The 11,872-nt window shown below is 30.5% G+C and overlaps 1 long non-coding RNA gene across 1 annotated transcript; it reads right to left on the bottom strand.

Moving 5' to 3' along the window:
* Positions 1-7,346: 7,346 nt before the first annotated feature.
* Positions 7,347-7,995, bottom strand: LOC107950610 (uncharacterized). Its single transcript, XR_005911120.1, has 3 exons — positions 7,670-7,995; positions 7,532-7,590; positions 7,347-7,407 (listed from the first exon to the last, which is right to left on the bottom strand). It is a non-coding gene; the product is annotated as an uncharacterized lncRNA (long non-coding RNA).
* Between the last annotated feature and the right edge of the window lie 3,877 nt (positions 7,996-11,872).

The raw sequence follows: 11,872 nt of genomic DNA on the forward strand, positions 1-11,872 counted from the left end.
TTTGACTATGAATGGGTATGGGGGAGATTTAATAACGAAACTTTGATTCTCAATTTTGTTACTGTCATTTAAATATGTAATGCATGTGACATTTTTACAAATCAATGCTGATGTGAAACTTATTTCCATTTAAATCAAATTGGAAGTTCTAAACACCCGCAACAATTACATCCAACAAAAACTCAATAATATCTTCATTTTCACCTTCAGGAAGGAAACTCAAAATCCTTCCATACCATCTCTTCAATTTAATCTTTTTATTTATTTAGTTTTTTAATTGTAGATTCGCATTTGAGTTGGTTCAGGTTTAAGCATGATGTTAACATATTTTATGTTTGCTCAAGTCTGGTTCGACCAGAAATATGAGCTTAAAATTTTGTCCGAACTTGTCAATATTTGTAAAAGACTAACTCAAGCTTATTTTAGGCCTGCCTATATTATTTCTTAAATCTTTTAAAAAATACTTATATTATATTATTTTAATATTTAATATTTTTTTATTTATTTAAATTTTTTATATAGTAATTTTAATATTATTTTAATGTTTACATTATAGTAGTATTATATATTTATTATAAGTTTATTTTTTAATGTGTTCTAAGTTACATAATATATAAAAATATTATAATATAAAGTATTATAAACTTAAAACGGGCTGGGCAAACTGGACTTCGGCCTTGAATATTCAAGTCCGAGTCCAATCCATATTTTAAACATGTCTAATTTTTTTGTCCAAATTCATTTTCCGAGCTTAATATTTTTACTCAAATTCTCTTACATTTTGAACGAACCTTCAGACCTAGATAAATAATCTAAACCCATGTATAATTCACATATTATTCCACAACAGAGTACATAAAAAGATCAATTTGTGCCACAATATAAAAATAGCCCTCAAATTGATTTTACTATTAAAACCTGTACTAATTCTAAAAACAAAAATAAAATTTGTACCATATTAATGCAATTGGTAATAGCCTAATTCAACACCTCTTGACCACAGCTTCAAGAAAGGAATTCAATTTTCCTAAGTCTTAAAAGTAAACTATCACATTTATAGAAAAAAATCAATCATCCATAAATTTAATAATTAATGAAATACTTAATTAATTTTTATTATTTAATCATCACATGCTACATATATAACATGATTTGAATGAGAATGACATATATTGACATGATGCAATATTTATAACATGCTACGTATATTTAATTATGTATATTTAAGAAAACAAAAAAATTGTCGATTGAGTAGTTCGATTGACATGAGTATTATTTCTAATACAGGAAGACGTGAGTTTGAGTGTGTTGAAGCGCATTATCCTTTTATATATAAGTTAAGGAAGGGCTATAGGTAGTTCTAGGAATTGCGTAAAAAAGAGTATATATAATATGATCAGAACTTATAATGAGATTATTCAAAAAATAAAACATAGTTGTTTGTATATGTAAAGCTTAATGCCAGATATGGTAACTAAACTTTCAAAAAATCGATTTTGGTACTTGAACTTTAATGTCGTTTATCAATGTTGTTAATTCTCTAACATGTCAAGACACATAAACCAATTAAAATGTGACACGTGGCACTTAAATTTTTTTTTCTATTTTTTTTCTTTTGTAATTCAACCAAGGATTTGGGAACAAATACACCTTTATGTTTTCTAATTAAGAAAAGAAAAATAAAAAGAAAAAATTAATAACTTTAAAAAGAAAAGAATACAAAAAATTAAAAGAACAAAAGATTCGTAAAAAGTTTTACAAAAAATATTTTCCTATGTTTATTTCACAAAAAAATTAGACTAGTCAATGAAAAATGATTTTATAAGTCAATATAAAAATAATAATACTACGTTTGGTTCGCTGTATTGGAATAGAGGCATAATGGAATAGAGGCATAATGGAATAGAGGCATAATGGATTAGAGGTGTAATGTAATGGTTGAATGTAATGGAATAGAGGCATAATAGTATTCTTGTGTTTGGTTGAATGGAATAGAGGTGTAATAGCATAATGGAAAAAACTAAAATGACTAGAATACCCTTAGCATAAATTTGTTTTGGTAAATGATTATTGTTATTGTTATTTAAATTTTAAAAAGATTATTAATATCAATAATAAATAATTTAATCATATTTAAACATAATTATTATTAAATATATTATAATTAAAATATATAATTTAATAAAATTCTTAATAAATAATATTCTTATATGAATTTACTGAAATCATAATATATGATACTATAAAATATAAATTAACATAATTATTATTAAATATATTATAATTAAAATATATAATTTAATAAAATTCTTAATAAATAAAATTCTTATATGAATTTACTAAAATCATAATATATGATACTATAAAATATAAATTAACATAATTATTATTAAATATATTATAATTAAAATATATAATTTAATAATATTCTTAATAAATAAAATTCTTATATGAATTTACTCAAATCATAATATATGATACTATAAAATATAAATTAACATAATTATTATTAAATATATTATAATTAAAATATATAATTTAATAAAATTCTTAATAAATAAATTTCTTATATTAATTTACTCAAATCATAATATATGATACTATAAAATATAAATTAACAAAATTATTATTAAATATATTATAATTAAAATATATAATTTAATAAAATTCTTAATAATTAATATTCTTATATTAATTTACTCAAATCATAATATATGTTACTATAAAATATAAATTAACATAATTATTATTAAATATATTATAATTAAAATATATTAGTTATTTAAATTCTTGATAATAAATTTTCTTATATGAATTTATACAATTTAAAATAATTAATATTAAATATAATTTAATAATGATATATAATTTCAAAAAATTCTTAATAATAAAATGTTATACGAATTTACTAAAATCAAAATATAACTTGAGAATTATATTCTGCATAAACATAATTAACTTATATTAAGAAAAGCTTAGATGAAAATGAAATTCTACATCATAATCCATATGTTATATAGTTTTACAACATCAAAAAGTTTGAACATTGATTTTTAATGGTGAGCAAGAAATCTTCTGACCCATTCCAATCGCGTAACAGAAGGTAAACTAAAGAAAACGATCATTGAGTTGGATGATCTGGAATTTTACTCAAAGCTTTATACCGTTGATCGTCGATTAAACCTTCAATTTCCCATAAGGTTGAAAATAAATTTGAAGCTTTCTCTTCCATCTTTTGATATTCTTTTGACTTCTACTGAACTACCACCTCCGAGGCAATACTCCTACTGATTTGATCGCCAACGGCCTTGATGTTTTCAGCCAATAAAGTGGCAGCCTCATCAAATGAAGATACATATTATCACGAGCATCAGATTTCTTCTTTCTCTTGTTTGAAGATGAGGAACCCCCTTGGTCTCTATCTCCTCGCGGCTCCGGACCAGAAACATCCATGTCGTCCAAAGAGACCTCAGCTTCGCAGTCATAGAATGTGTTTCTCTCTTCATTCATATACGTAGTAGGTACATCCTCAGCATTTATTTCTTGAAGAACATCAGCAGCTGTTTGAGCATCTTTCCCAGTTGCTCGATCTCTTGCGTATATGGTAGTAAGCTGGTCGTAATAAGGGAAAGTACGATGTCTGAATTGAGCGGCTTCTTTGTGACTCTAAAAAAAATGAGGAAATCATATTAGTTATAAGTTTGGTAAAAATAAGATAATAAAGACTTGAAATAATCTTACCTTTAAATAGGAGCCCCAAACCGCATCTTCAACAATAACGAGCTGCCTATGCTCGTCCCAACCAAAACCGCTATTGTTTTGGCCATTAAGAATGTCATAGACGATTGACCACTCCCTTTTTAGTAACCTAATCCTCGATTCAATATTAGGTCTCACCTTCAACATTGCATTTGGTTGTTTTCAAGTATAAAAAATATGTATAGAAATATATTTGACTTTTTGATTTAAATTTATATGTATTACATAATTATTATATTATAAATATATTTTTAAAAAATTAAATATAATATATATTAAAAGTCATTTAAGTTCATCAATTTGGTTATGAAAATTTATATTCTGATAACTGACCAACCTAACTTTTTTTAATACAATACTTATTTCTATCTTAAAACCTTTCCCGACTTTTAAATTAGAGAAAAAAGAATTTAATTAAACATGTTCAAATTAACTACCTATATTCTGTCACTTTTCAGGTTTGGTCTTTCTTGCCTACTTCTTTATTTTTTGATCCCTTCTTTTTCTTCTGCCTTTTTTTGAGGTTTGCGTATATGTTTCTACTATTGGGTTCTTTTCTAGAAATAGGGTACCACAAAAGAGACTAACATGAATTAAAAAGGTGCCAAATTATCTAGAAATAGTACAATACGCCGTGTAAATATTCTCCGAATGGTTACTACTTGCTTAAGACTAAATAAGGTTGATTCAGCTGGATAATAGATAGCTAATAACTAAATATGTAAAACAAAATTACATCTCTTCAAATCATTCCAATTAATAAACAACAATACAATTTCAAGCATTGAATGAGGAACAAAATGAGCACCATCATTAAGTAACAAAATCCAGAAGGTAAACAAAATGATGAGCAAAATGAGCACCATCATTTGCAGCCTACGGAACAAAATGAGGAGCAACAAAATAGAGAAACATTGGATTCCCAATATGCAAATCCAGAAGGTAATTAAAGAGCATAATCATTTAAGGATGTATAATAGAAGTAAGAAATTTCAAGTATATACCATCTAGATCATATGATAAGCCCATACAGTAAGTGGATGCATAGCCAAAGAACCATATTTAAACTAATAATTAATAGAACTATGGTAGATGCAACCGGCTATTATCATATAATAAGTTGTCGACACTTTCACTATGTTTAAGGGGCCTCATCGCCTCCACTGTCATGATCTGGATTCAAGAAAACTTGGGCTGGAATTAGGGTTTTAAGATATCTGTGGTCACACTCATTAGAATTTTTATAGATACAAACGCCCCGGCGATAGTCCACTCATTAGAATTTTTAAGGTAAAAAAACTAAAACATTGCTTGTAATACAAACACAACTTTTTATGAAGTTCAATTTGGAACTTAACAATGGGTCTAATTTTGTTTCTTTATAAAGGTGTTGGCTTCAGCTATTGCAAACAGGAAAGCATCACTACCAAAGGCAGAGAATACCCAAATTTATGGTGAAAAGAGAAACCATGATAAGTTCAGGTATGCAATTAGTTTAACAGAAAAGTTAGAAAAATATGTTACTGGGAAATTGGGCAAAACAACATAGATGCCAGATTTTGGCCTTATTCGACGGGCAGAATCTGTAAACAAATAAAAAAGTTCTCACATAAATATTGAACTGCACGTGGAACGTGCATCAGGGCGCAAAAAAAAATTTGAGAAGAAAGAGCAGGTACGGTACCGAGAAGAAAAGCCTAAATAGGGTCTAAACTTTGAGTAAGAAATTCGACACCAGCAGAGTTACATGACTAAACTTTCTAAAACCTCATGTTAAAGGTAAATGCATGATTCAATTTCTAGAAATGTTGAATCTTTCGTCATAAAAAAACATAAAAGGGAAAACATGTTGAAAGAATGTTAGGGCAGACAATTTTTACCTTGATTGAATTTGAAAGTTTTTCTTGAGGGTTTATTTGGAGATACTTGGGATTGATCTCTACTCACTGCATTTGAAGAACACAAGTTTGTTTTGGTCGACAAAATAGTGCTCTGAAAAGGTGCAAGAAATCGGGAGAGTTCTAAAAAGGTGCAAGAAATGAAACAGGAAGAGGCTGAAAGTGAAACAGGAAGAGGCCGATGGATGAAACAGGAAGAGAAATTGGGAGCTTCTTGATGTTGGGAGGGAGAGGTTGGAGATGGCTCTTGTATTGGAAGGGTAAAACATGGCAAATCACAATCGGGAGAGTTAAGCGGAGCTAATCTGAACTTTTTGAAGGGAATATAAATGGGTCATTCATCAGTAATACAGACGTAATGTAATAGACTCGTAATAGGGCATTACATTCAACCAAACATATGCATAGGTGGGGCCCACAGAATAGGGCCATTACACCCAACCAAACATGGTGTAAGTCTCTTTCTTCCAGTAAACTTCACTTTTCTTCTTCTAAGCTTTGTTCTTTTATCCCAAATAAAATTAAACCACGACTTTCCCTTTTTTCAAGCTTCCATCGTCAGAAACCCTCAAAAACTTTTCCATCCTTTTAGAGTTTGCTGTCGCCAGTCCTCCATCGCCGTCGCTCGTCCAATGATCTTCTCCGATCACCCATGTTTCTTTTTTCTCTTTTTCTTTATTTACTTTTACTATAAAGCTTCTTCTTCTTTTTTCTAAAAATGTTCATTATTTCATCTTCTCCTTTGACAAAAAAAATATTTTCTTCTCTTTATATCTCTCCTTTCATGATCCTCGCTGTTGCTTACTCCAGCACCAACAGTGGTCCAATCGGCCACTTCTACTGCAAGCATAAACGATGCTTTCACTAACGATCCACAAGCAAATGGGTGAGGTCTTCAAAGTCAGAAAATGTTAATAGTCAGAAAATATAAGATATATGTTGAAACCATTTCTTTGAAAACAAAAATATAGTTGTCGACTTTAAAAAATAAAAGTTGGAGTCATCACCGATCCTTTATCGATGTGTGATCGGCTCACCTTGAAAACGATTTTGGCCTGCGAAATTTGAGAAAATCGGTTCGGGAGTCGGTTACGCACGAGGAAGCGTTAGCACCCTCGTTACGCCCAAAATCGGTACCGAATGGATTGTTTGATGTCTTAATGTCGAAAATTTGAAAAGATTTTAAAAATACAATCCTTTTAAATTTCAAATTTGAATAAACCAAGTTGTAGGGGTGTTCAGTCGGTTAACCGACCGGTTAACCGACCCGAAATTCTTGTAACCGAATTAACCGACCTCTCAAATTTTTTAACCGTTAACCGAACCGAATTTTTTTAAAAATAATTAACCGAACCAAAATTTTTTTCGGTTAATAATGTCGGTTAACCGAATTAACCGAAAAATATGTGTTATTCATTTTTGGTTAAAAATTACCCGAATTACCCGAATTACCCGACTTACCCGAATTACCCGACTTACCCGAATTACCCGAATTACCCGAAAATTACCCAAATTACCCGAATTACCCGAAAATTAAATCACTACATAATTAAAAACATTACATAAATCTTTGAATCACTACATAATTAAAAATATTACATAAGTCTTTGAATTAATTAAAAATATTACACAAGTCTTGAATTAAAACATAATTGAAATGTATGTTTTTAACATTCTCCATTAATATCCATTTCATCTTTCCAAAATATATTCATTTCATCTCTCCAAAATATCTCCATTTGCATTAAACCTAAAAAAAACCATGAGCAAAAATTTAGCATATAATAGAAATATACGCATTTAAAAAAAACTCAAATAATATAAACAAACGAATAGATTATAAATCAACAAGAATAAGATAGTAGTAAGCATACCCTTCAACTCACGAAAGCTCATGAATCTAGGGTAGGCTCTAATGCATTCCAAGAAATGTCTAAACATTGAATCAATTAAATAAGTAAGAGTGATATGGTAAAAAAATTGAAACTATTAAAATAAAACAATAAACATACCATTTTCAATCTTGTCAAGCTCTTGGATTTGTTCTTCAATCTTTTTTATGTCTTCTTGTGATGATGATCTTCGAATCCTATCTTGAGTACACACAAGAGCTTGTACAATTTTAGGAGTTAAAGAACTCCTATATTGATCAAGCACACGTCCTCCGGTGCTAAATGCAGACTCTGAAGCAACCGTAGAAACCGGTATAACACATCTCTGGCAATTTTTGAAAGAGTGGGAAATCTAGGGCTGTTCACTTTCCACCACAATAAAATATCAAAATCTTCAACAAATTCTTCATTAGCCTCAGCTAGATACTTATCCAACTCAGATGTTTTATCCTCACCATAAATTTCCAACTCACGCTTTTTATACAAAGCTTGCATTCGCCTTTTCATTTTTTGTTGTGGTTCACCAATAGAAACATGTGTTGACACACTCGATTGGCTACAAGTACTATGGAGTGGAGGCTTATACTCATCAAACAATTCATACAAAGATTCCTTCAACTTTTGCATCATTTCACAAGCTTTTTCAGAACTAGACATTTCACTAAGTGCAAATTCAAGATACTTTAGTTTTTGTCTAGGATCTAAAACACAAGCAACAAACATAAGCAAATTCATCTTATCAATATCACCCCAATACTTACCATACTTCTCTTTCATCTTGATGGCCATAACATTGAAATCAATATTACTATTTAACTGAGCATCACGTAAAAGAATATCAATTTTGGAAAGCTCATCAAAAAAATTATTGGACGTGACATATGAAGTGCCAGATATACGCAAAGTGACTTCATAAAAGTGTTCCAAGAAATCCCTCAAGTTTCTAACATTATCCCAATCATCCACACTAGGCCAACCCTCTCCCCTTTCAAGTTCAGCCCTAAAATTTGTATCTTGCTCCTCAAATCTCTCAAAAGTTCTCTCAAAGTTCTGAGCAGTGTCTAACATTAAGTAGGTCGAGTTCCACCTAGTACAAACATCAAGACACAACATCTTCTTGCACTCTATCTTTTCCACCACAACACACTCCTTAAACTTTTGTAATCTAGCTGGAGATTGTCTCACATATCTAACAGCCCCCCTAACACGTTCAACAGATTTATTCATTTCCTTTAAGCCTTCAACAACAATCAAATTCACAATGTGTGCCATGCATCTCATATGAAGATATTTACCATTTTGAACTAAACCCCCTCGAGGGTTAAATTTCTTTCTCAAATAACCAATAGCAACATCATTTGAACTTGCATTATCAACAGTAACAGTAAACAACTTATCAATCCCCCAATTCAACAAGCATTTCTCAATCACCATCCCAATGGACTCACCCTTATGACTAGAAATTGGACAAAAGTTTAAAATCTTTTTATTCAATTTCCAATCGTTATCAATAAAGTGAGCAGTGAGACACAAATAATTAACTCTTTGCAAAGATGTCCATGTATCAGTAGTTAAGCAAACTCTAGAACAAGAACTTCTCAGAAGTTGTTTTATCTTGACCCTTTCATCTAGATACAATTGATAAACATCCCTAGTCATAGTAGTTCGTGAAGGAATATGAAACCTAGGACATGCCACAAACATAAATTTCTTAAAACCTTCACTTTCAACAAACTTGAAAGGTAATTCATCAATCAAAATCATTTGTGCTAATCCTTTCCTACATGCTTCTTGATCAAATCTCCAAGTTGAAATATTCCCTTCCCCCCCTTCAACTCCCTTTCTAGGTAAAACTAGTTGTCCTTGACTAGTGTCAACAACATTACTAGGATTTTTCTTACATGAACCAATATGATATTTCAATGACCCCGTACCATTTTTTTCATATCACAACAAAATTCCTTTTCACAATAATTACATTTAGCCTTACTTGCACCCTCACTATTAATAAACTTAGTGAAGTGAGACCAAACTTCTGACCTTTGAGTAGGGGCTTTTCTTTTCCCAGTAGTCCCCTTTGTTTGGATTGAAGCTCCAACTCCCGAATTTTCAGAATCTATCGAAGTAGGAGGTGTAACACTACCCTCAATAGATGTTGGTTTGGTTGACATTCTGCAAGATCAAGAGCAGCATATACAAGTTTAGTTTAACCCATTACAAAATTAAGGTTTAGATGAATAATTAAAGTATCAAACATATACAAGTTTAGTTAAGATATCAAAACACTAAAATTATTAAATTTATGTTATGGTTTCTAGATATATGTTGTTCGCATCTACCAAGTTAGAGAAGCAAGCCCTTTAAAATCGGTAAGAAAAGCTTTTCTATGCTAATTTAAACAAGTTTTTTGAATTATGAGTGAAGGTAGGTAAGCTGTCTGTTTTTTGCAGCTAAGTGACTTGGAAAAGATTGGTCTTTCATCAAAGCAGGTTTACAACTTGTTCAGCAGAGCTGCAAAAGGAATTATTGAGTGAACAGAAATTGCAATTTAACCAAGATCCATGTTGTTTTTCATTGCAATGTTCTGAGATTAATGTAATCAGTATGTTGTGGTCTGTCACTTCAGAATTGTTGTATTAGTATCATGCAGTACATTAATTATTGTACTGCTAAGTTAGTTTTCTTAAAATCGTTTCAGACTTGTTGTCCTAGTATCGTTCTAGTACATTAATTATTGTATAGTTGAATTTTTAGAAAGAGCGAAGTAGAATGTCTCAATTTTCAACAAAAGTTACCTGGTCAAATCGATTCTGTTGTAAAATTATGTTGAAAATGAAATAAGTTGCAAATTAATTAAAAAATGAAATCGATTCTTACATTAATTACAGCCAACTGATCATTTTTTTCTTACATTAATTATAATATACATTAATTACAATATATTCAATAATTTAAATTTTAATATTTATTTATTTTAGGATCATGACTATTAAAAAAAATTAACTCATTAATGATCACAGAAAATTATATTTAGTGGCTTTCTCAATGTCCTTAAAAAGGAAGGGCTTTCTAAGCTAAGTAATTAAAACAATTAACTATATTTATTGGGTTAGAAAAAAAAATGCTGAAGGAATTTAATTCAATTCACCGAAAAATTTAAAACCAAAAAAAGATATACCCACAAAGAGACAAAAAAGATAAACTGAAAATTTATTTATTCAATTCGTGGAGCCTAGAGGTTTAATGGAAAGCAACCAACATTTGGTTATTTCAAAAGCGCAGGGAGACAAAATGGAGAAAGACAAATTTTAGGTAAGGTTTCTAAATTTTTCGTTGTATACTTGTATTTGCAAGATGATTTGTGCACTGGATGTTTAAAATTTTTCATGTATGTTTACCATTTTTACTGTTTAGGGTTTTTTTTACATAGCTGCTTGTAAATGAATAATTACATAATATATATACCTTAAGTGTTCATATGTACAAAAGAAGACAGCAATCATGGATATCATTGGTTAAGATGAAGTTAGAAGAAAGCAAACCTGGTACTCAGTGACTCCGGCGACTCCCGATTCTTCTATCGAGTGTTGACTGAGCTTGAGAATGTCGGGTGTTGGGTATTAAGACTGAGGCTGAGATTCAAGGCTACCGGCTATGGCCTACGGGTGTTGGGACTGACGGATTGTGTGTGTGAGTCGTGAGAGTGAGAGTGAGAGTGACTGAAAGTGAAAGTGAAAAATGAAAATTGTGAAATTAGGGAGAAGAGGGGTGTTGTTTGCTGCTGCCTGTTGAGATGAGAAATGGACCAAATGGTAATGGACCTATTTGGTAAGCCTAAGAGAAAATTGGGCTGGATTTAAATTGGGTTGGGTTTTAAATTGGGAGGGAGTAGGCCTAGGGTGTAAATTCGATTTACCCGAATTTTTTCGGTTAACGACCCGTGTCGAACCGATTTAACCGTTAACCGAACAAACAAAAAAACCTTAACCGACCCCCGACCAAATTTTTTTGGTTAACCGACCGATTAACCGAACTCGGTCGGTTAACCGAAAAAATTCGGTTTTAACCGACTAATGCACACCCCTACCAAGTTGTGTATTAAGATGTACTCATTTTGCAGAGATAAATTACCACACTCAGTGAGTTAGGGTGTAACAATTCAATCTCTAAAATTAGATTTATTCATATTTTAGAAAATCATGTGGTTTAAAAGGAGACTTGATTATTTAAGTCAATCGAAAAATTTGAACCAGTAAGTTAGGATTTGATCTCTCGAAATTCTTAAACAACCGACATTGCCTTTATCTTTTGAAATTGAGACAA

Source organism: Gossypium hirsutum, chromosome D03 (assembly GCF_007990345.1).
Source record: "Gossypium hirsutum isolate 1008001.06 chromosome D03, Gossypium_hirsutum_v2.1, whole genome shotgun sequence".
Classification (NCBI taxonomy): domain Eukaryota; kingdom Viridiplantae; phylum Streptophyta; class Magnoliopsida; order Malvales; family Malvaceae; genus Gossypium; species Gossypium hirsutum.